Consider the following 25,876-nt stretch of genomic DNA (forward strand, 5'->3'; position numbering starts at 1 on the left):
ATACAAATTTCAAACGCAATGCGCTACGCCGGGTCAAAACCAATCGACTCCAAATTTTGCACAGTTACTTGGGACCCCAAATGGAACCAAAAAAGTGCTGTGCTGAAAAAATGATCATTTTGCCCCACCCTATTGCTTAGTCTTTCTTTATATGAGAAAGACAAAAGGTCTAAGGTTAAAATGTCTACAATTCGATTATTTTGAATTATTGTAAATCATTTTAATCGTTCATTATGCGTAACGTATATTATGCCCAACGTGTTTACATAGCGCACCCGTTTTGACCACAATTAACCAGCTGACATTACGCTAAGGACACGATTGTTTTATACGAACAGAATCATTTCGTTTATGTTCCTAAGGATTGTAATCCATCGAACTGCCCTAATGTACTCCCAATCGAGATATACGACCTAGAATAAAAATTGTCGGCATAACCGATGAATCGCACCAGGATGAACTAGTAAGCAAGATTAAGCTGCAGAACAATTTACCTAAGATGACTGTGCTGAAGATAGTTCGAGTACTGAAAAAACAAAACGATGATGGTATCAGAACAACGATAATATTTGAAACCGATTTCTCAACATTTAATCATTGGATGAAGCTGCAGTGCGTCAACGTAGGCTGGGAACGGTGTCGAGTATTCGAAGTGGTCGATGTTATGCGATTCTACAAGTGCTCCGAGTATGGCCATAAAGCTGTGTCCTGCGAGAAGCCCCTTTGCTGTCCAAAATGCGCCGAAGGACATGCAGTGAATGAATGTGACTCCCCCCCCCCACGAGCACTGGACACCAACCACTGCTCTTGGAGTGCGCAGTGTCCTTTATATCAAAAGCGTATGAAAAAAGCCAATAATAGGATTGACTACACCGCCTAGCAATCAATGCATAGTAGGTCGTCGGCTGAGGATGATGAGCTAGTAGATTCCCCAGCTCTGCCAGGTAAACTTTTAGAACGTACATGTTCACCTGAAACTGGGCGAGATGCTGCTCTTTTTGATAGTGAACAACCATTGCAGTCCAAACCTATTGCTCACATCGGCCTGCCTGGGAGTCAACATACGAGTGCACGAGAAACTATACCTGTGATACCGATTCACCTCTAAATATGCAAACATATGGAAATGCTCGTCCTGTTTTATCAGGTAGCATAATAGAACGTATATGTTCATTCGAAGCTAGGTAAGATATTGCACCCGTTGACAACAGCGGAATCAGTTAGGAATCTACTACCAGAACGTGCGAGGTCTGCGTACCAAAATTGACGAACTTTTTGTTGCGGTCTACGACGAATGTTATGACGTCATCGTTTTGACCGAGATATGGTTGAACGATGAAATAAATTCTCTGCAATTATTTGGCCCGAACTACACAGTTTACCGCAACGATAGAGATTCAGCTAAAATAGGTAAAAGGCGAGGTGGTGGTGTCTTTATCGCTGCGACTAATCGGTTGGCATCTAAAATAATGGATGGCAATGATAGTTATCTTGAACAACTGTTGGTGACCGTTATCAGTGAAAACCGCTTGATCTGTATAGGAGTTATCTACATCCTCCCGAATTTGCTCATGATCTCAACGTTATTGAGCTACATCTCGAGACAATGTTGACTACGTCTAGTAAGCTCAAATCACATGACTTTTTCTTAATGTTCGGCGATTATAACCAACCTGGACTTGTCTGGAAGAAAGATCCCGCGGGATACGTTTACCCTGATCCGGCTGACTCAACATTCTCAAGATCTTGCTCCACTCTTCTAGATGGGATGTCGTTGCTGAACATGAGGCGGATGAACACTTTAACCAACATGAGGAACCGAGCATTGGACCTACCGTTCGTGAATGAAGAGACATTACCTAACTGCTGTGTCTGCGAAGCTCATGAGCCCTTAGTTGAGATCGATTCACGCCACCCCCCGCTATTTGCAGTTGTAGATTGTCCGCAGCAGGTGCAATTTATCGAAGTGCCTGACGATAGAGAATTCAACTTTTCCAAAGGTGATTTGAACGCACTTAGAAATTCTCTTCGAAACATCGATTGGTCGACGGCACTCAACGATGCAATTGACATTAACGCTGCAGTAGATACATTCACAAGAATCCTGAAGAATTTTTTCAGCCTACACATTCCTGCTTCGCGACCACGCTCTAAGCCGCTGTGGTCCAATAGTCGTCTATGGGAACTGAAACAATTGAGAGCAGCGGCCTTAAGAAACTTCAGTAACCATCGAAATCCTATCTCGAAGCGTCAGTTCTCGTATGCAAGCACTAGGTACAAGAACTATAATCGCTCCTATGCTCCAAACATGTGATGCAAACCCAATTCGATCTCAAACAGAATCCCAAACGTTTTTTGTCGTTTGTGAACGGAAAACGTTAGGAAAACGGGTTGCCATCCAGTATGTTCCTGGCGGATGAAACATCTAGTTCACCGAATGGAATCTGCAACCTGTTTGCCTACCACTTCTCTAGCGTGTTCCAGAAAGTTAATGTTACCTCAAAGCAAGTGGAAAGCTCTCTCAGGAATGTTCCCAGGAATGTTATAGATTTTAGCACCGTTGATTTTTCTAATGAAAACATTCTTGCTGCAATCAGGAAACTGAAATCTTCTAAATCAGCGGGACCTGATGGCATTCTATCCATAGTCTTGAAGCAATGTGCTCATGCTCTATGGAGCCCACTGAGATTAATTTTCAACCAATCGCTTTCTCAGTCATTGTTCCCCATCGGTTGGAAGAGATCGTGGATGTTCCCAGTTTTCAAAAAAGGAGACAAGCGAAACATCACAAACTACCGTGGAATCACGCCATTGTGTGCTGGTTCAAAACTGTTGAAGATCCTAGTCGGCGATCGACTGTTGAATTCTGCTAAACAGTACATTTCAGTAGATCAGTATGCAGTTGCGTTTCGGCTTCGCCTCATCAGAAACAAATACTAACTTATTGTCGGAATAGATTAGCGCCGGCTTGACGCAAATCCCTTAAAACTAAAACACACTTTGTGTTTCAATCGAACGACTGATCAAACAATAATCTATTCCGACAATAAGTTAGTGTCGGTTTCTGATGAGGCGAAGCCGAAACGTAACTGTGTATGAAATAAGGATTTAACATACTGGCCGATTGGGGAGCGAAACCTTAAAAAGCTTAGTGAGGCAGTATCACCAATCCCAGAGTTTCGTTTCAAATGCCTCAATGCTTCTAAGAAAGTTGGAAAGTGCACTGTGAAAGACTAATGGAAGGTAGCAAACGAAAAACGCAATCAACGGGTTATGGAGTCCACATACTATAACATAAATATTGTATGTGTATCTCAGATACTTACGAAATGAGACGATAAAATTTAATAAAGAAGTTGGAGTTACTATTTTTTGCATGTGAGGATTTTTGTGTGAATGAAGGTTCCAGTGTATCAGAAATGCTCGATACTATAAATATGACCAGAGCCATTCTTTTCAGTGTCAGTCATACAAGACAGATGGAACTCAAAACACGTCGACTTAACGCTGCTGTTGCGCATAATTTGGCCGGACGTTAGGTTCAAAATTTCTCGATTGGTCGAAGTTATGAAATGTTTGTAAGGTTGATCTCTTTTAGTATAAAAACAAAATCATCTGTTCTGTTAAAACGGTTCGGGAATAGTGTCAGGTGCTACACCTACCGTACCAGTATCAGGCCTTCGTCAGACCGAAAACAAGCAGAAGTGGCGAATTTTGAAAGATTTTAATGTGGACTAATATTCGAGCTCGTTTATCCAAATGATTCAGGAATTCTGATAACAATAATTTCAATGAAATTATAAGTCATCGAATGATTGGTATGCAATATTGCTTGTAATCTTTACAAGTGTATTACATAAAATAACACTCTTATGATACAAATTTCGTTGTAAACTAAATCCTCACATGTCATAAAATTCGTTTTTTGAACCGCTAACTGTTCAATTAGGTTTTGTACAATGTTAATACAAACTATACGAATCCGTAGGAATATGTAATACTACATACGTCAAGTAATTTAAAATTAATAATTTGTAAAACTTTTAATTTGTTATCCTTCACAGAACATCTAGCAGTTCGTGTTTTGAAATTATGTAGGACATTGAACAAGACTTATTTTAGGTTTAAAATCTCAAAATCTGATCTTCAGAATGATTTGAAGAACGAAGAATATTTTGTAATTGCACTTAGATGTTTTACGCATTATATTGTAGTATATTGAAGTTTTTTGAACCAGTACAGTAAAATCGATACATCGTGGAAGCCAATGTGAATCCAATATAATTTAAAATTATAAACTTCAAGACGTTTTAATAACGTAAAATAAACTGTTAGTAGAACAAAACGTGACGAAATCGGTGGATAAGTCATCATTCGTGAAGCTAGTCTCCGAATTTAACATTTTGCACCGTCATAGGCTTTCGATGTGTGTACCAAGGCGTTGTGGAGCGTGCAGTTCACAACGTATTTTGAGCATATACGATTCTGTATGACACATGTAAATATTATGCGCAGTTTTTAATGTCAAATTTTTGATGGCATTGCTCCACTGAGCCTGTAATTATTGTTATCAGAAGTCTTGAGTTCGAATATTACCCCACATTGAATTCTCTCAAAATTCTTCCATTTACTTGTTTAACAGAATTCTGACAGAGAATCCCTCGTATATTATGAAATAAACCCTAGAAATAATTAAATTGGGACGGTTAGATAAGTTGACCCAGAGAAACTCAAAAATCTCCATTCTACAAAAAAAATGAATAACTTTCACAATTTCCATCCGATTTAACCGAATAAGTGCTTATTTTCATTGGTTATTAGCAGGCTTTAATTTCCCATAAAAATATAATTTTTAGGATTGCTTTATCTTGCCCGAAATATTGACCAAACGCTCATTTTTATTCAAAAAATGGCGAAAATGTAAGATAAAGTTTAATAAATTCGTAAATAGCGCCACAACCAGTAGTCGCACTGAAACAAAATGTTCTAGCGATCGAAAGTACATTCAATTACCTTTCATTCAACATTATAATATTTCATATCGATGCACTACAACCGAAGATATTTGGATTTTACTGAACGTACTTTTTTCCACCTATATAGGAATTCATTTTTTCTGTAACTCGAAAACTGTTTTACTGTAAATTTTTTGGACCTCATTTTCGGATTCAGCACACGATTTTGCATTGAAAATGACCACCAGGTTATTTAGTTCAGAAATGCTGTAAACTAGTGTTACTAGCTGTCAGCTACGATAATTCGTTAATTTTTGTTTGACACTTAAATTATGACAAACCTAATGGACCAATGAGGAGCTTGATCGCTGGCTATACTCTATTATCTTGAAGGTTTAGACAAAAGCTTGCTTTAGGGGGTTGAATGTAAGCCGGAAACATTTGATGTCGCGGCTCGCGTCCAATCACTACACGTTGGATGTACTATTTTTGTAAGATTCTTACAAGGTTAGTGTCTTCGAAAAAATGGTTGCAATAAGTCGCTCTACAATTTTGTGCAAGAGCATATTTCGTTACCCGAACATTTCAAGGAAATAAATTTAGTTACTCACTGTAAGAGATTCATATTATAATGAGGTTTAGATGTTCATGCGAATCACGTGGTTGAAATTTTCTGCTAGGTGGACACAGTCGAGCTATCTGTGTCAGCCCAATACTTGTGTCCCCTACTTAGATTGTATAATAGTGTCGTCTGTTTCATTTCTACCTCGCGATGCACTAATCACCTTTACCAAACGGCTCTGGTACTCTGGTAAACGACGGTCGCACTCCTGACGACGGTGTCTGTCGGTGGTAACCGAGATTATGTAAGAAGTATTGCAACGAGTTCTAAATTGAATCCACACAGCGGGAGCTCGGTAGGAAATAGATAAGAAGTTTACGTGGTATTTGCGCCATTCAACGTTTGCGGATGCTGTGGGTGAAAAGCTGAATCGCAGTTGATGTTTGCAGAAGTTCTTGGCTGACATGGGGAGGTTGTTGGATATTTCAATCAAATTTTAAGAATGTGCATTAAAATAAAAATTTCGAAGCGCCTAACAATGCTGAACATGTTAAAGGCATTCGAAGCAAAGAATAAAATAAACTTTATCTGGCCTGTTCTTACACATCCTTTATGAAGAAAAAAACACGTGTCATTCAACCTAAAAAGGTTCGGAATGGTTCTAAATTCCCATCCAACGAACCAATTGTGAATCAGAAGAGTTTATAATCTAATCTAACGTAACTGACAAGTACGAACATTTGCCGAAAAAGCATAATTCACCGAAATAGATGTAAAGGATCGAGAAACTGCCTTCGGAGAGTGATAAATTGGATAATAAAATTCCGGCGGCACAGAGTAAAGTAGTCGGCAATAAAACTTTGATTCCGTTATAATATATGTATATTGGAATCAGACGTGCGTATCTGGCAATACGGTTGACAATTCTCTGGAGAATTTAGCGTCCTTCAGCAGAAATAGCAGTCAAAACTTTAATCAAAGTCAGTGCTAGTAGTAACCCATGTTCGAACAAGAAAACTTTATATAAGTTGTCTGGTCCTCGCTCAACAGAAGAAAAAAACTTTACTTATCGAAGGTTAAATATTCGATATCCTTTTCTTATAGCGAAGAAAAGTTTTCTGGACTCTCAAGTATTCGCAAAGCAAACATGATAGAAGCACCACCGGCAAGTTTTATTCCCTAGGCGCATCATCGTATTTGGACTGCTCTCTTTTTCCTCGTGAAGATGATCTCTCTACAGGAACGCACATAAGGATTTCGAAGAGGATCATCTTTCCGAAGAAGTGAGGAAAAAATCCTATAATCTCTTTGCAAGCAGAGCTAATCTTTTGAAAAGGGGCAACACAACAGTGACGTTTTTCTCGAATTACAGCTGCTAGCACGCATATCTTCACTGAATAAAAAAAATGCATTTTCGCTTCGAGGTTGGAAAGTATCCGGCAGTTGGAAAAAGTACTCCTCACCGGCTCCGAAGGGCAGCGAATGATGTGCTGGGTAGGTATAAAATCTTGGAACAAAACGGCTTCCACCTGCCTGCGGAATAATGTGAACCAAAATGTAAAACAGGAAAGGATGTTTATCAGCTTTCCTTTCAGCTGCTAATGGGGAAAGTTTTCAATGAAAGAAGCTTCGCTTTGAAAAAAGTGACGAATGGGAAATTTCAGCCCCCGCCCGGAGCGGTTCGGCGACCCAGATAGCAAGCAGACAGGTTGGTGGTAGCTCTGTGTTAAAAAAGGGTTCCCCGATAGACCGTTTACGGTGCAGGATAATAGACTGAACCGGGCAAGTGGGCGTGTGAAAAACCTATCCCTGATAAAGGTGATCTAGATGCCGTGAGATGATTTGGTCGGACCCGACTTTTCCGCGTTGTGCACGCTGAAATGCTGGAGGCATTTATTGTTATGTTTAAAGTGGGGATTTTATGGAATTATTTTTTAAAACCGTGAATGGCTTTATAGAAATTGGTTGATCTTTTTAAGGAAAATATCTTTTGGCGGACTGAAGTTGCGGACTAGAATTAGACTATCATTAACTGTGTTCAGTATTTTTGTAAATGCTAGAAAATCAGGGATTTTATAAAATGTTCGATAATTCATATTTTATTCTGTTGCAAAGTAAGTGTTGTCGCCCTTCTTGGGTTAAATGTAGAACTAAAATTTTCTAGTCAAAAGATAACTCATACAATGTTTTAAATTTTTTTCAACAATACTACACTGTGCCTTACATTGACACGTTCATTTTATTTTTCAAGACATTTTTACCTTCTATTCAAACAAATTGCACGGTTTGTTTTGGGTCAAGTAATAATTTCTCGAAATTTGGAAGCCTTAGGACGTTCTGTGGGTTGTTATAGTATTTTGAGTAAAAAAAGTGGTGTCTCACATTTATACGTTCACCCTATTTTTTTCAGGTTAATATTTTTTCTATATGAACAAAGTGAACCAAATTTTCTGGGTGTATTTTTTTATTTTGATTATTGATGTTTTACCCTTAAGGTCATTCACCTTTTTTTTGGGTTAGGGAAATCGCTTTAGATATTTCGCGTTGTCATATCGCAAACTATAGATTTTCAATCAAATTAAGGTGCGGCGAAATCGGTATATGGATGAATTATTAATTGAATAGAATCATTTGAATTATTTTTTTGGGAAAACCGTACGATTTTTTAAGGTTTAATTTTTAGTGAGCGTATAAATAATAGAACACCACGTGTTTCACTTAAATTGTTATAAATTATTGTTATTGTTATCAAACAAAACGCCACAGGGTTTCCAAATTTCGAGAAACATTGTAAATTAAGCTTTAAAATCAAACCCTGAAAATTTGGTGCAATTTGTTTGAATAGAAGAAAAAAAAATTCTTAAAAAATAAAATGAACGTATAAATGTGGGACACACTGTATTCAGCTAATTTCAACCATCAGGACCGTCTTAAGATCACTCGAAGCCCCTGGGCACTGAGGAACTAAGGGGATCCACAATTGAACAGGTTGTAGAGTAGGATGATAAACAAAGGACCCCCAGCATCACGAACCATTTCTTTTCCATGCAGCCCTGAGATTTTTTTCCAAATTCCAGTCAAATCTGTCAACCATGTTAAATTATTAAAAAATAATAGTGCGGGAATCGAAGCATACCGACAAAACACACGATAGCAGATTTCTATCACTAGGTTTCCTTGTAAATATTCAAGAATGTCCAATACGAAATCCTAACTGCTCGGGTAGAAAAATAAAATTCTCATTGATATGTGACATCATACTAGTTAGGATGATTTTTTCAAATAATTTACTAATAGAAGAAAGTAAACTAATTGGTCGATAGCTGGATGCTTCTACTGGGTTTTATCTGGCTTTAGAATAGGAATAATAGACTGCCCAGAAAAATAATGAACTTTTGAAAAACCAATCGGCCCACCCCTGAGTCGATTCCCAGTCCCACTAGGAGCACTTGTACCAAATTTGAAGCAAATCCGACAAGTCTAGCTACCGGACCAACGTGCCGGAAGTTTGTATGGGATTTTTCGACAATTTACATGGAGAAAACCCACTAACTCGCATTTTCACCGCTAGGTGGCACTATATGCATCGTATTATCACTGTAAGTGAAAATAAGATAGGTAATTTAATTGTCTACAACTTTGTCGAAGACTGCTAGTCAATCCGGCTTTGTTGAAAGAAGTTATTAAACTTTTAACGAAGTATTGTCTGAGTCAGTTTTGCATGGGGCCTAGCAGTGCATGGTTGCGTATCAGTAGTCGATTCCCACGAACTATACATTTTTGTGAAATAATGGTTAGATTTAGCTGAATTGTATGTTCAGAAGAATTGTAGTATATCATACAAGTTATGTTTTGATTACAATATTTTGGTATCACCCATCCCCGCATAGATGGCGCCAGCACTAACTTTTCATAGAAGAGAGATAGAATAACAGAATGTTCGAAAGAATTACTGAAAAATACCTGCTCTACAAGTTTGTAGAAGACACCTAGTTTCTATCTCTCTTCGTTGAAAAGTTAGTGTTGGCGCCCTCTATGCAGTGACAGGTGGAACTAAAATGTTGCAACAATACTAAACAATACTAAAGACAATACTTGATTTGAAACGTTTTCATATTTTTGTAAGAATTCGTTTTCAATAGTACTCACATCATTGAGATTAAAGTTATGTACGCTCTCAAACTGCTGAGCAAGTTTTCGAGCTTTTTCTTGGTTTGTAAGAAGTCTGTAGTCACCTTCCTTTAAAGCTGCAACTGGTTTCTGAGGTTTCTTAAGAACCTTAGAAAGTTTCCAAAAAGGTTTAGAATATGGCTTGATTTGTTCAAACTCTTTCGCGAAATTTTCATTTCTTAAGAGTGTGAATCTATGCTTAATTCCTTTTTGTAGATCCTGATAGAAACATTTCGCAGGATCACGAGAACGTTGATTTTGACGTCTTCGAAGATTCTTTAAGCGAATCAGAGGTTAAGATCGTCGTCAATAATAAGAGTGTTAAATTTTATCTGTGTTGTTGGCACTGATCAATTTCAAGCATCAAATTTCGCAATGCCGTATCAATGTCAGCTTCATTTTGTAAATCACGATCATGATTAAAATATTCTCAATATAAGTTTTGTACCTTTCCCAATTCGCTTTGTGCTAATTAAACACTGAGCTAATGGGATTGGAAACAGCTTCTTGAGAAAGTGTAAAAATTACTGGAAGGTGATCAGAATCAATGTTAGCATGAGTAATCAATTCGCTACAAATGTGACTTTGATCTGTCAAAATCAAATCAATTGTTGATGCATTCCTTACAGACGAATAGCACGTAGGTCCATTCGGGAATACAATTGAATAATAACCAGCAGAGCAATCATTAAAAAGTAGTTTACCGTTGGAATTGCTTTGAGCATTATTCCAGGATCGGTGTTTGGCGTTAAAATCACCGATTGTGAAGAATTTCGACCGATTTCTGTTTGTAAGTCTTCTTTCAAGAAGATAATTTGCTCGCCAGTGCACTGAAAAGGCAAATAGGCTGCAGCAATAAAAATGATACCAAGATCAGCTTCAACTTCGATACCCAAACTCTCGATCGCCTTGGTGTCAAGAGACGGCGTAACGGAATGTTTGATCCTGCGATTAACCGCTATTGCGATTCCTCCGCCAAATCCAACAATTCGATCAAATCGATGAATAAAAAATTAGAGTTACTCTTCAATTTAATATTTGGTTTTAAAACAGTTTCGGTCGCACCGGCTATATTCACATTATATATCCTCAAGAAGTTGAAAAAATCGTCTTCGCACGTTTTTAATGACTGAGCATTCCAATTTAATAAATTTAAATGATTATTCAAAGTCATTATTAAACTTTAATTTCATTACAATTTTGTTAGCAAATTCCCACCCCTCTTGAAAAACTTCAAACATGGAGGTAGAATTTAACATAGCAATCATCATAGGTAACATAGATTCTTGCAAGAATTTTAATTTTTTCTTCCGTTACACTACCTAGATCTGTTGGACTAAAGAAAGCGTTGGGTGCAAACGAGTTTGTAGGCGTGGTAGGGGTAGCCGTTATTTTGGATTTGTTACCTGCCACTGAAGCAAAAGATGACACACCATTGTAGAAGGGTGTGACGGAGATAGGTAGAGAAGTTGTTAATATATTTTGAAGTGAATTAACACGTTTGGACTTGTTTTCTTGAAGTGTACCTGAAGAAGTAGGTAAATTTTTAATTTGTTGTTTTTGTTGCCTACAACGAGAATTTATAATTTTTTCTCGAACAGGACAAGCCCAGAAATTCGATTTATGGTTTTTGCCACAATTAGCGCATTTGAAACTGTGTGTTTTTTGGTTTTTTTGCACCGGACAAGTATCTTTTGTGTGTGATTTATCACCATAGATTATACTTTTGGAATCCAAATGACAATTTTTTGTGCCGTGCCCAAAGCCTTGGCATCTACGACACTGGGTCAGATTTTGTATTTTGCCCCCATATCGTCTATAATGGTATCATTATACGTCATACTTCATTGTGAAAAAAGACAGCTGCCAATTCGTGTCATTTAATTTACATTTTTGAACCGTGTATAGTTGAGGCAAATGGCGGCTGAAAAGTGAGCAATACATTAAATTGAATTTTGTTGTTAGGCTTAATGTTAACAATTCCACTATGTGACAAAACGTTGCCACATGTGTAAAAGAAGTGTTGTCTATCAAAAAGTCTGAAGAAATCTGCAAAATAACTTCAAATTCGTTGTTTTCATTTAAGCGTACGAAATGTTTTGCATGAGATATTTTCATTTTCAAAACCATTTTAAGCTCTGATTTTGTGTTTCTCACAATCTTCGATACATTTTTTATGTAATTGAGGATATCACTGCATTTGGCTCACTTTTTGAAACCTTGTAAAATACAAAAAACTCGTTAATTTAATGTCAAGAAAATGAAAATTGGCTACACTATTTTCCATTGCGTTCCAAGATTTGTGTGTGTGTGGTCGGCCAAGTTTGGTGCTCCAAATCGATGATAACGTCATTTTCACATGTCACTAGTGCTCCAAGATCTATTCATGAATTTGATTCCCATTGCGTGGCTAGCTCTGCTAACTTGGCATGCCGACCATTCCACCAAACCAGTAGAGCAGTAGCGGGGGGAGGGTTCTTTGGGACCTCCCACTCCTTCGAAATATTTTGAAGAAATTTGAAAAAAAAAATTGAACATGTTCAAAAAAATATACCTACTATTTTAAATGGAATTCTCAATGATTCATTTGCAAAAGTTATCTTGTGAGAATATTTCCTTGTAGTGAAAATTGGTGACAGACCTCGGCACCTACCGGTCGGAACGTTGTGGAGGATTACAACGAGCAGATCGCGGCGAAGCTGGGAGCTAAATGGCTGCTGTTATCGTCACAAAACTGGAAGCTTATTGGTTCACGAAACGGACATCGGTACCGAGAGAAATTCCGCCCCATTCTGTAGTCCTGGACATGGACTGGAGAGTGTGCGAGAAGTACAGTAAGATTCCGTTTTTGGCACGTTCCGTTTTTGGCATGCTCCCTTTTTGGCACACTCCGATTTTGGAAACAAATGGGTTCCGTTTTTGGCAACATTTTTGTTGTACATAACAAGTCTTTAAAAAATGTGTAAGAGATATTTTTTGTATCAATTGATATCACATTTGACTTCATTTCCAAACATGGGAGTCATATTAATCCTCAAAGGCGCAAATTTTTTTTTTAATTTTGTGAAAATTGTCTCATAGTACATTACTGTGATAATTTTGAGATGTTTTTCGCAATTTTGTTTTAAAACAGTGTTATGCACTTGAGGGTTACTCATATTTTACACTATACGTGTTGTATTTAATGATTACAATTAGTATAGAGATGCATTATTTATGCATAATATGGACAAATTGCGAGTGATTTTTGCAACAAAAATGGTTTTCTTCAATTCTAAATATCTCCAAGCATTGCAGTTCAGTTTACAATCTATCAATTCCATTTGAAAGATCCACGATTGGTTAGTTATAGAAAATTAATAAATTTATTTATTTTTTTTTAAAGAGCAGTGTTTTTTAAACAAAATTGTTCAATAATTTTCAGAAAGAAGACATAACAGCCCCAGGAGCGAAATCAACACTACCATTCAGTGAATTGTTTGAGTTTAAAGTTCAGTGGACCGAAGAAAAGCGATTCGAATTAAATGATGTTTTACACCTTCGTAATGAGGGGAATTGCACTCGAGAAGTGCGCGAAAATTGTGAGAATTCTACTGGACGACGCACAGTGGGACAGAATGCTACTTTCGACGCTCAAATCCTCTAGCGTCCTGGGTATGTATCTTGAAGGATTTGTGTCTTGTTGGAAAAGTATCTTGGATGCAAATGAGCATTATATTGAAAACTGATTGATAGACATTTCTTGCAAAGAATAAACACAGCCTTATGACTGAAGTACAATTTGGAAAACTACAGAAAGGACTGGACACAGAAGACATTTTAATAAGATTACTTTATAAATTACTTGATAAATTTATTCTTAGTCCGAAATATTATATTTGAATTCAAAAACAAGAAAATATTTGCATATATTTTAGCTTACTCAGAAATTCTCTAGCACTTGAATTATATTTTTTTCTCCTCATTTCATTTGTCTGCAGACCAAAGGAGCACCTTGCCCCACTTTTTTCTCTGGTTATAAAGTTAAAAGTCTCTACTAGTCACAAACAAAATTCCAGCTTCCGCCATCTGCCGCTTCGTGGGTTATTACAAATTTTGTGGATTTTTTTAATATTTTTAATGAAAACAACCTTTGTATGTCATAAGAACATTTATCACTCTTTGAAGCATTTGTATTATTGTATATTTTCGAAGATTTAGGAATAGAACATTTATTTCTAGAAATATTTTTCATAAACAAATGTAAAAATTCATTTTCTCGAGTATTTTTTTTAAATGTCATGTAGCGCCATCTATATAGGTTATAAAGTATAAATGCCTTCAGTACATATGTTAAAAATATCAAAACAAACAGCTTTGCCGAAGAAAGTTTTTTGATAGAACACCTCTATCAAAAGATAGAACTGATCTAGATCAGTTTCTATTTATCTAGATCAAAACCAAAGTTGTCAAAATAATGATCATTTCCATCTAAGATACTTTGCTGAAGACACTAATCCTCTAAGATATATATGAGCGTCGAAAGCTTGCCTCACTGTACGACGTCTGAATTTGATAAAATTATGAATAAAATTGAACTTCCTTATTTTTTCTTTTATCTCAGTCTATTTCACATATGATTAAAAATCCTTGAAACATTTTCTGAAGTAAATTGAAAATCCAAACTTTAAAAATAAGGTTCCATTTTTGGCACGGTTCCGGTTTTGGCAACTGAAAAAAATAAAATTGTTGCCAAAAATGGAATCCTACTGTATCTCCATAGCGACCACCAGGCGATTCGCTACCGCATAGGCCAATGGAACCATACTGCAGCATGGAGAAGGCCAACCGGCAAGCTAAAAGGGAAGACGAAAGTCTTTAACAAAAACCTCTTTGTTGAGTCACTTCGGCGAACAGCGGAATCAAGTACGTTGATGCGGCTGTTTGACTTAGAGCCAGAAGGCGGGCTCAGAGAGCAAGATCGGAGAGTGAGAGAGGAGCGCAAGCGACGTTTGGAGAAGCTAGGGACGCTTCAAAAAGTTCAGCAAGCCAGTTGGCCATAGGTAGCTGTACTGAGAAGTACAGAAGCACCATCCAACTACCTGTTCACCGACACCGTACGGCAAAGAAGAAGGAGCAGACATAGCCGAGTGGCAAGCGACGAGCTCAACGATGCGTTGATGCGACTAGAATCAAAGAAAACCCCCGGTCTGGATGGAATACCAAACGTGGCGCTGAAAGCTGCGATCCTGGCACATCCGGACATGTACGGGATGCTACTGCAGAAGTGTTTAGATGATGAAAATTTCCCCAAAATGTGGAAGGCACAGAAGCTAGTGTTACAGCCAAAGTCAGGGAAATCACCGGGCGATCCAGGCTCGAATAAGCCAATGCCACAGCGCTGCCCAGAAGAATGAACCAAATCCTGAAGAGCTACTTCCAGAGTAGAGTACTGCTATACGTGACAAACGAAGGGTAGAAGTCAATGTTAGTCACTGCGGGCGTTCCTCAGGTTTCCATTCTCGATCCAACTCTTTGGAACGGGATGTACGATGGATGTCTTAAAACAGCGGCTGCCCGGGAATGTGAAAATAGTGCGTTTCGTGGACGACGTGTCACTAACGGTGATGAGTGAGAAACTTGGAGAAGTGGAGGTGTCGGTGACGGAGACAATAGACCTGATCGAGATCTGGATGAACTATAAAGCGGTTCAGCGGATACAGATCTCCGTCGAAAGGCACGTCATTGCATCGAAGAAATTGGGAGTGATAATCGAAGGCCAGTTGAGCTGATTACACCTGCGAAAAGTCGGACTGTTATCTAGTGTTTCGTCATCGATGCTGCGATATGGGGTTCCAACTTGGGGTGCGGCGCTGAAAACGAAGCAGAACCTCGAAAAGCTGAACAGGACGTTCCGTATGGTTAACGAACGATTGTGTACAGAATAATATCTTCGAAGGCAGTATGCGTTTTCGCCGAGATGATCCCCATCTGCATCACCCTGGCGGAGGATATCAAGTGATACAATTAGTAAAACGCAAGAAACGTGAGGAAGATGATGAGAATCGATTCGATGGTGACGTGGCAGCAGGAATGGGGCAATACGGAGAAAGAAAAGTTGACCTACCCGTCGACGTCGGTCAATAGAAAGCACGGAGAGATGACCTTCCACCTGAAACAGCTCGAGACGAGATACCAGCACCGGTGGTCTTCGAATGTCCGAGGTTTGAAGCGACGTGCAGGGAGCTACTTAAAAAGGGAGAACCGGGCATCAACCCGGATAATGTGATCTACAGAATGACAAGCGTTATAAAGACGTGAAGCGCAGTCAATAGAGTTATGATGTAGATCATGACCGTCGTACGGCGGAAACGACGCGATCAACATCGAGCAACGGTTTCGGGAGAGCAATCACCGCCAGGGAACTTTCCGCAGGAATAAGCTAGATCCACCGCCGAGCACTAGTCGAGTAGACTGCAACAGAGCACCGAAGATGGGTTGTCGAAACGCCAGCGAACCGGACGCCACGCTCTATCCGGTTCCGGAATCGCCAGACTACCCATGGCACCACACCGGTGATTCCGATAGAAATATAGCGAAAACCAAAGAAGAATCGGTATTGTTCTTCTTTTGCCAGGGAACTCTCCCTCAGCGTAAGCTAGATTCACTGCCGGGGACTAGACTTTCCGATCAGAATGAAATAACAAGATTATAACAGAATGAAATTTTCGTAACATATTGTGTTATAAATAAGGTCTCGTTAGTAGCTAAAATAACAGAAATTTTTAACAAGTAATAAAGATAAAGTTTTGAAATCTTTGTTTTATGTGTTTCTGATCGGGTAATCAGGTAAGTACCGAACTGACCTCAGCACTTTCCTGATTGGCTCGGTTTCGGGAGAACTTCTCTTGCCGAGGAACTCTCCATCGGAGTAGGTCAGGACCATCGTCGGGGACTAGACCGGGTAGTTCGCGAACAAGTCGGAAGCTGAAACGAGGAAATGGTATCAAATGGCACAAGGGAACTGAAGGGCTCAGTAAATTGGACAGTCTGAAGTATGCCGCCCAGATTGTTCTCGTAGGGAAAGAGCACTAATTCTCGACCCAAAGCTAACTTTCCTAATACCATACAGAAATTGCCACGTTGTGTGGATGGTCGAGAGCTGGTAGTGTGTCAAAGATGGGTGCTGTAACCCTCCCTCCGAAATTTTTTTTACTACGCCACTGCACAGCCCTGAAGAATGTAACAAATGATACAAATTACAAGTTGATAAACGCCAAAACTTTAATCAATCACAAAAAATGTCTTTCAAAACTTAACTGATTGATTCAGTGAATTTATGTTGCATTTCTTGTTTAAGATTATTATTTTTATTTATATATATCACTTAGTGCCACTCACCGACGGAGAGGTGACTTCACCATCTGGACTTCAGATATCTGCCAACTTCTCTTCCGAAGAAAGATATACCGTGCAGAGCCCATCCACTGATAGGCCTCCATTTACCGATCAATTTGACGGCGAAATTGTTTTGACTCGAATATTGCACGGAATTTAGAAATTATTAATAAAGTGAAATATGGAAATAGTACGTAGAACATCAATATAATATACACTTACATTATTCATCTTTTCGTATTTTTCCAAATAATTATATTTGGATGCTGTATTAAATCCGTTGTCATTTTACCGCTTTTTTTTTTCTCTTAACTCAAAGCCAACTGTTAATAAAACTGTGTAAGGACAATATTTCTAAGTGAACTATACACAAACCGAATGAACAAAGTCTACAACACATGTTTGTACCTAATTTGTCGGTAATAAAAAATTATGAACCTAGAATTTTCGGCAAATGGATATCTATTACTTGTAGTGATCGGTGAATGGCACTCTAGAATTGTTGGGCTTTTCGGCTATTTTGCACTGTCTGCCAATTCATTTACAAATTTGCGTATTTTTTCTTGATAGTTGATTAAATATTCTAGTTGAAAACGAAGATCGAACTGAAATGCCTTTTAACATTGTTTTTTAAAGAGCGTTGGAAGTAGAAATCGCTGTTAATTGATCGGTAGATGGGTCTTGCACGGTAACTTGCACGGATCTGAGCTGAATTAACCAACCACGACTTCAGTTAACTAGAATGTGTGATTGGCAACAATTTCGGAACACTACAATTTTAAACGGCCTTTTGCAGTCCTTAGTGGATTAAAACGACTTGTTTGTATTTAAATCACAACGTTTCGGCACCTTGTTTGCATCTTCTTCAGGGGAGAGAATATTGCGGAGTAACAAAGTAGACAAATTTTACATTTAAGAATTACAATTACATATTACAAGAACTTACAAAAAATTTTCAACGTTCCTCGTTAATTTCACCGACATGTAAATGATGGTCAATATAAGGGGATTTTGCTTGCATAAACTTTGACGAACTATTTAAACTGAATCTGGACTTACTTCAATAACGATGAAATTGCACATTTGGTTAAATATTCTTTGGCTATGATCGATCTTGTTTGGAGCAGACGTACAAAATGGGATAAATATAGTTCTGTGTAGAAGATTAAATCAAACGGTAATTGGCTTCATATACCATTTGTAAAAAATGAGCTTTTTCACTCACTCACAAGAGTTTTCAAGTTTACATGTGAAAATATTTGAAAAATAGACAAAAGCAACAATAAACTCAGTGAAAACACTTTACGCCTGAGTGGGTAGAAAGCATAAGGTGAAGGGTCCATTAGTAATGATTTTTTCCTTTTTCGCAATGCACACGCTTACATTACATTCACATTAAGTCACGTTCGTTTATGCAAATGTAATTGTGGTACATCGATGTTTTCAAATGTGTGTAGTGCGAGATACATGCGTTGCACATCTAAATTTTTGAAATGGTTCAAAATTTCGAGTGGGTAATTACCCACTCGGTTATTTTCAAGTAGGTAGTACTACCCATACTACCAACGCTTTCCGCCGGCCCTGAACCTTCAATCAATATGCAACCTTCAACATAGCTGTTGCTTTCTAAAATAGTTTTAAGGTATGCAGAGTTACAGTGGATTTTTTTATTTGATTTTAAATTTTTATTTCCGAGTTTCCATATATATTACTATAGAAACTTTGTGCATCCAATTACCATTTGAATTAGCAGTGTTCAAAATTGTTGCCGGACTAGTGTATATACGTCTCAAAAAGCGTGAATTTCTAAAATTTGATTTTGAGAAGTTTCGTATTTATTTAAAAATAGCTGTTCTACCATTCACAATGCCGTACTGAAAGTACCATCTTACGAAGAGGCACAAAAAATGCAGGATTTTGCACATCTTGGAGCAAAACTCCAACACCATAAACAAAGCATCGCGGTCGCATTAATTTCTCCAGTCTTATGTCAAAGTTCAAACATATAATAGTTTCTAGCTGCTTTCAGTGCACTTTGATAGCAACCATAGAAAACAACCAGCGCTTTCAGTGCACTATTGAATACATGTACCTAGCTATACGACACGCTAAAGTCAAGAAGCATTCAAGTCGAGAGCGCTTGGAAAGTCTTCCGGGATCCATTGAACTGGGAAAGGGTAAGTTCGCAGCAGCTCGGGTTTTGATAATGGAAGCCAAAAGGTTTGCCTACTCTTTTGTTTCCCGGAAGGTGTAGGAAGTGGAAATAAGATGTACGCTTCATGGCATCCTGTTTTTCTAACAATACCTTTTATAAAAATTTGATATTTTTATACCACTGTAAAACACAATATGAATAGATGTTACAGCTATAGCTACACTTCTGGTTTATTCCTCTCGACCACATTTTTTGTTCTACCGTTTCGTTCGCATTCAATTAGTTAAGCCCCATGTTGCGAATGTATGCTACTGTGGTAAACACATCTCCTGTTTCAAACGTAAGCCTACACTGGTTCTATTCGCTTATAGGAATGGAGAACTGTTATCCGTTTTTCGACATTGTAACAGATCTGTATAGCTAAAAGCTTCCACTAATTACTTTCCCACTGATGCAAAGTTGTTCACTCGGGGTAGATTGAATTAAGTAAATTAATAATACTAATGCGAAACATCTGTCCGAACATGAGCTTAACGATGTTAGGTTGAAAAGTTTTGCACAACATCCCGAACATGTGCCTATATTCATGTAAATAGCTAAACATAAGCAGCTTTCGCCGGATATGTTCTTCATTGTTGGTGTATTAGTATGTATGGGTATACATTTCGCCGGTTCGGTTTAATTTGGTGGAACATTCATTTGGCTAGTGAACAACGAAGAAATAAAAAAGGAACAAATTAATTTGCGTAGTTAGGTAATTAACCGCACTTGCGAAAAGGACTAACCATCGAAGCAGCTCAGGTGCAGTGTTACACTAAGTAGAGTGAAGTATAGTTGTTAAATGTAGGGATCCCAGGTGATGTTTTTAGATATTTTCGAAGGACTCGAAAAAACACACGAAATTATCAAAGTGTGTTTTGGCAACCGAGACCTACAGTTTGTTAGAAGAATTGAATGTAATTTAATGTTACATTTATGTTTATTTATGAGAAATGTACATAAAACGGGCAAAAATGGAAACATCAGTTTGTACACACATAGCAGGCGTTGCATATCTGTGGAAAAATCGACATTGGCGAACCTCATTTTTTTAGTTGTGTTCAGTAATTGATTTGCGAGATTTTTCTGGTAAAATTGTGCTTTGTATGAGCTGTGATGTGTCGATTTATAAACTGAAGAATTGTGTTCAATGAACGATTTGTTAGATCCTTATGGTAATATTGTGTTTTATGTGAGCTGTGGAATGTTCAAAACGAAGAACTAAAAGGCTTATCAGCAGAAGAATGACACACCCAAGTAAGTTTTCTGTAATTTCAGATTTTGGAAAAATTACAGTAGGTGACCACCTGAAATTTGATATGGAAATCCGAATATTTTGTGTTCGAATTTGCAGCTTAAATCCAACCATCGAACCCGACACAAACGATTCCGGTTTCGGTTACTGCATCTCTGAAGTAATTAATTCCCGGTCAAACTATCTGGAAGACGGTTTGCAATTTTAAACTTCTACCGTACGGCTTCGACCTCGAAAACATTTCGCTTTCTCAAAGCTTCTTTGCTTTCGGTTTTGCCATTTCGAATATATTTGGAATAAGCTTGGGTATATTTGTGGTGTAAGTATCTATCGATTTTCGCAACAAAAGTACTTGAATTCTTCCACTGTGATATCCACTTCGAAGCGTAGAAGGTGTAGATAGTGCAGTTCTATTCTGCAGGGATAACAGGTGCACAGATTTATCTGTGTTACGCAGATTGTCAGACAGATTTCTCGAATTTTATCGTTTTGTTAATACGAAATGATCTAATTGGGTTTAATTCAAATGATCAACACTAAAAATATGAGATGCAACTCAATATGAAAACGGTGCTACGACTGGTCAAACGTGATGTCCCGTTAGACTAGAAGTTCTGGTAAGCCGATGAGACACAGCGAAACAGAAACTGATTTTGGATTAGCAGGCCAATGCGAAAGCACTATGCTATATTCCTTCACAAGGAGCAAAATTGGGGTAAACACCAATCTCAACCAAGACGGGAGTAACCGTACCCTCACCGAAGACTCTAGTAGCTATGTCTCTCGAAGGAACTCGTAACAGTGACATTGGAGGTCATGAAATCTACTTACCGACCCCCTCCCCCCACAAGCCTCGAGTGGAATAGCGGTCAGTGGAGGAGATGGCGCAGCGAACATGAACCTGCCCTCATCTAGCCTTCACTTCACCGCTTCAACCACCAACTCAACAATACTGACCACCCAGCGGAACACAAATGGTCTAAGAGGATGCCTGGGTGATCTGCAAAGGATGATTGCTAAGACTCAACCCATCTGTTTGGTGTTGCAAGAAACACACATTCGGGATCAAACAAACCCGGCATCATGGGTTGGACATAGGTATTCGTGGGACGCCGCCAGCGGGGATAACATCTAACTGGATAACGAATATCCAGTCTCATGCACCGTCGTATCCCTGTATATTCCTGGTCGTACTCGGAGATTGGACTGCAAACTTCAGCGGCTCATTGACCAAGTTGAGACCCCACTCATCATCTTGAGAGATGTAAACGGACACCACACGATGTGGGGCTCACGTGCTTGCAACAGGAGAGTAAATAACATAGCTGGTCGAAATCAGCGCCGCCGTCTTTCTCAAAGATGGCAGTTCGACATTTCTCACATCTCTCTGTGGACAGATCGAATCCGGAAGCGCTTGCGAAACTCGACGCTGTGTTAACCAATAATGGCTTCGTTAGCACATTCCGTAGAAACGGGTGGAGGCATGGATTGGCGTAACGTTTGCCAGCCCGGGTCTGGTTCCAGGCATAGAATGGAGGGTAGACGAGGGCTACACCCATAGCGATCACTTAGCAATTCGCTTTAGGATCAACTATTGTGTGCAGTATCCGAGGGCGGGTGATCCCTGCCAGGTACGCGGGTGGAAGTCCAATCTGTTTCACATCGAAGCTTTCACCGCGGCCCTGGGACTGGAGGCCAACACCGACAGTCTAAGCGGGGATGCGCTGGTAGCCGTCCTATCACACGCGTGCGACGTCACTATGCCGAGGAAAACCCTGCCAAGAAACGGCAGACGCCCGGTATACTGGTAGAGTGCCGAGATTGCAGCCCTACGATCAGCTTGCCTCAGAGCTAGACGTAGGATGCGAAGAGCCCGCACCGAGGATGTAACGTGTTTAGAGCTGCGAAATTGGCCCTTAACAAGGCCATTACAAGCAGCAAGAGAGCGTCTTTCGAAAACCTGTGCGAGAGAGCCAACGCGAATCTGTGGGGTGACGCCTACAGAATCGTGATGGCTAAGACCAAAGGGGGCTCTACACCCCCAGAACGGTCTCCGGATCGGTTGCCGAGGATTATCGAAGTACTCTCGCCACAAGCCCCTGGCCACATGCACCGCAAGGCATTGTGGGCGCGGCCGAAATGGTGGCTCCGGTGACGAATGAAGAACTACTCGCAGTGGCTAATTCCTTAGCAATGAATAAAGGTCCAGGGCCGGATGGAGTTCCAAACAGCGCTCTCAAGGCAGCGATCATATCGAACCCGAACATGCTCAGACTAGCTATGCAGAGATGCCTTGACGAGTGCCGCATCCCCGATAGATAGCAAAGGCAGAAATTGGTACTTTTGCCGAAGCCCGGGAAACCGCCAGGCGAGCTATCAACAGGCTAACCCCATACTCAGAACCCAAGTAACAACTGAAGTTTTATAGCATGTCAGAAGTGCAATCTAAGATTTATCACTGGCTTTAAAACTACCTTAAAACCTCAATTGTTATTACGGAAGGCACAAACGGCCTGTCAAGCAACCAGTTTGGTTTTCGAAAGGATAAGTCCACGGTGGACGCTATCGACTCAGTGATAAAGACTGCCGAGATAGCGATCCAACAGAAAAGGCGAGGCATTTGATACTGTGCGTTAGTGACACTTGACGTGAAGTACGCATTCAACAGCGCAAGCTGGGATACCATCGCGCTCTCGTTACACCGGCTTAGCCTACCGGTGGGTCTGTACCGGATCCTGGAAAGTTACTTCTAGAACCGCGTACTGCTATACGAGACCGATGCCGGTCAGAAAAGGGTTCCTATTTCTGCCGAAGTCCCGCAGGGCTCGATCCTAGGCCCGGTATTATGGAACCTTATGTATGACGGGGTTCTGAGACTAAAGGTCCCTCCTGGGGTCAAGATCGTCAGCTTTGCCGACGACGTAACTTTTGAGGTCTACGGGAAGTCAATCCCCGAGGTAGAATTAACAGCAGAACACGCGATCAACACGGAATGGATGAGCGCGAGAGGCCTGGAGCTCGCTCAGCATAAGACGGAGGTAGTTATCGTCAACAAGCGCAAGTCGGCACAACATGCAGTTATCCATGTGGGAGAAGTCGTGATCACTTCACAGCGGAGTCTGAAGTCTCTCGGAGTCATCATAGACAACAAGCTGACCTTCGGCAGCCATGTCGACTATACGTGCAAGAGACCTTCGACTGCTGTTGCGGCACTATCGAGGATGATGTCCAACAGCTCAAAGGTGTGCGCCAGTAGACGTAGGCTACTGCAGGCGTTGCCGTATCTATCCTTAGGTACGGCTGCCCGTCATGATCAAGAGCACTGAGGGTAACCAGTTACCTACAGAAACTGGAGAGCACCTGCCGCGTGATGTGCCTCAGAATGATATCTGCCTACCGCACGGTATCACACGATGCATCCTGCGTGATAGCGAGCATGTTGCCAGTCGGGCTGGTCATCCGGGAAGATGAGGACTGCTTTGAGCTGCGTGGTAATAGAGGAGCCCGCGAGCGCACCAGATGGTAGCGCGAGTGGGATAACTTCTCGAAAGGTAGGTGGACCCACCGGCTAATACCTAGCATATCGAGCTGGCTGGGTAGACCCCATGGGGAAGTTCACTTCCATCTGACACAATTCCTGTCAGGCCATGGCTGCTTCCGACAGTACCTCCACCGGTTCGGGCACCCGGAGGTACCCGTCTGCCCAGTTATTGACGAAACTGCCGAGCACATACTATTCGTATATCCTCGTTTCGACTTCGAAAGGAGAACAATGCTTGACGTCTGTGGCTGGGACACAACCCCTGATACCCTTATTCAGCGGATGTGTCAAGCGGTGGAGAAGTGGAACGCAGTCTCGACTGCAACCACCCAGATTGCCTGCAGGCTACAGAGAATCTGGCGCACCGAGCAACAGACGACGGGCACGACTAACTGGTAATTGGTTAGTTAGAGCGGAAAGGGCCGAGCGCGAAAAAGTGAGTGAATGGTCTATTCATGCTGAGGCAGGTTTGGCGCAGCGACTGGCAACCGCGTAAGGGGTAAACCCAGCCACCCCGAAGCAAGGCAGAAGAATGAGTGAATAGGCGTATATATGGACTGCCTCAAGCCAAGATGGGAGGGTTGTAGCGTAGTATGTTGAGACTTCGCTATTGATACATCGTGGCGTGACAGAGGAGTGAAGGGTGAGCATCCAAGTCAGCCTCACACGGCATGTAGGGGGTGAGCACAAAAGTAAGCCTCACATGGTAGGTTAGAAGTGAGCACAAAAGTAAGCCTCACAAGGTACGAAAAAGGTGAGCACACAAGTAAGCCTCCCATGGCGTGATAGAGGTGAGCACAAAAGTAAGCCTCATATACAGTGTTAGAGAGTGAATCAGGGTGTGACAGAACGAGCACCCAAGTAAGCCTCATACAGGATGTATGAACGCGTGAGCGAGAGTGAGTGAGTACATCAAGTACAGCCATCCCCCCATGAAGTAATACCGAGAGGTAGTTCCTAGGGAGAACAATGGCGGAGCCCAATGGAGTTTAGTCGCTATTACCTTGTCATGGTGGATCCCGACACTCCAGTACACTCCGTGTGGTAGCTTGGCATCTACTAAGCACGTGTACTGGGTCAGTGCGTAAATTGCATACTCCATTGTAAAAAAAAGATGGAATCCGTCACAATTCCTCGGGGATGCTGGCAGGAGTTTGTTGGTGGACTGTTTTCGCCGACCCATGCAACAGTGACCACTTCCTTATCCAGGTAACGTACGCCCACACGTCACCTACAATGACCAGCCGAAGACGTTGGCTCTACGATCGGGCATGCTGGACCCGCTACGAGGAGACCGTCAACGATCAAATAAATCGGGAGGAGTCATATACCCCAGAGGAACTCACCAGCATATTTAGCCGGGCCTCATCCCCAGAACGAATGGCAACCCTCCCCTACAGGCGGTGCACTTGTAGTGTCCAGATGTCGAGAGAGCCACACGGGCACGATGAAGTTCGCTGTGGGTACTGAAGAGCACTGCTATGGACGATCGGCACCATTGTCAGCAAGATGATGTCTTCAAAAAGGCCAGAATCGAGGCTAGGAAGATGATTGAAGAGGCAAAAAAATCAACTGGTCCAGTTTACTGGAAGGTATTTCTCCGATTCATTAGAGACATTAGACATAAGAGCTCTGGCTAAGAGCTATCTCACGATCATTGGCAACGAGTTAGACAGGCACTTCGCTTCCCTATCTGCAGATGCCTCTCTTAAACCTGTGTTCATGCGAATCAAGCAAATGGTTGAGAACAGCCCCGCGCGTTTTGAATCAGTTTCATTCGAAATATACCAGGTTGTATACTTTCATCGAAAGTGAGCTTTGT

General features: G+C 40.5%; 1 protein-coding gene across 3 annotated transcripts in view; it reads left to right on the top strand.

Annotated features, from left to right (window-relative positions):
* The window catches only part of LOC131684311 (diacylglycerol kinase eta), a 455,577-nt gene that overhangs the window by 231,586 nt on the left and 198,115 nt on the right, over window positions 1-25,876 (top strand). The gene's annotated exons all lie outside the window — the stretch shown is intronic.

Source organism: Topomyia yanbarensis, chromosome 2, assembly GCF_030247195.1.
Source record: "Topomyia yanbarensis strain Yona2022 chromosome 2, ASM3024719v1, whole genome shotgun sequence".
Lineage (NCBI taxonomy): Eukaryota > Metazoa > Arthropoda > Insecta > Diptera > Culicidae > Topomyia > Topomyia yanbarensis.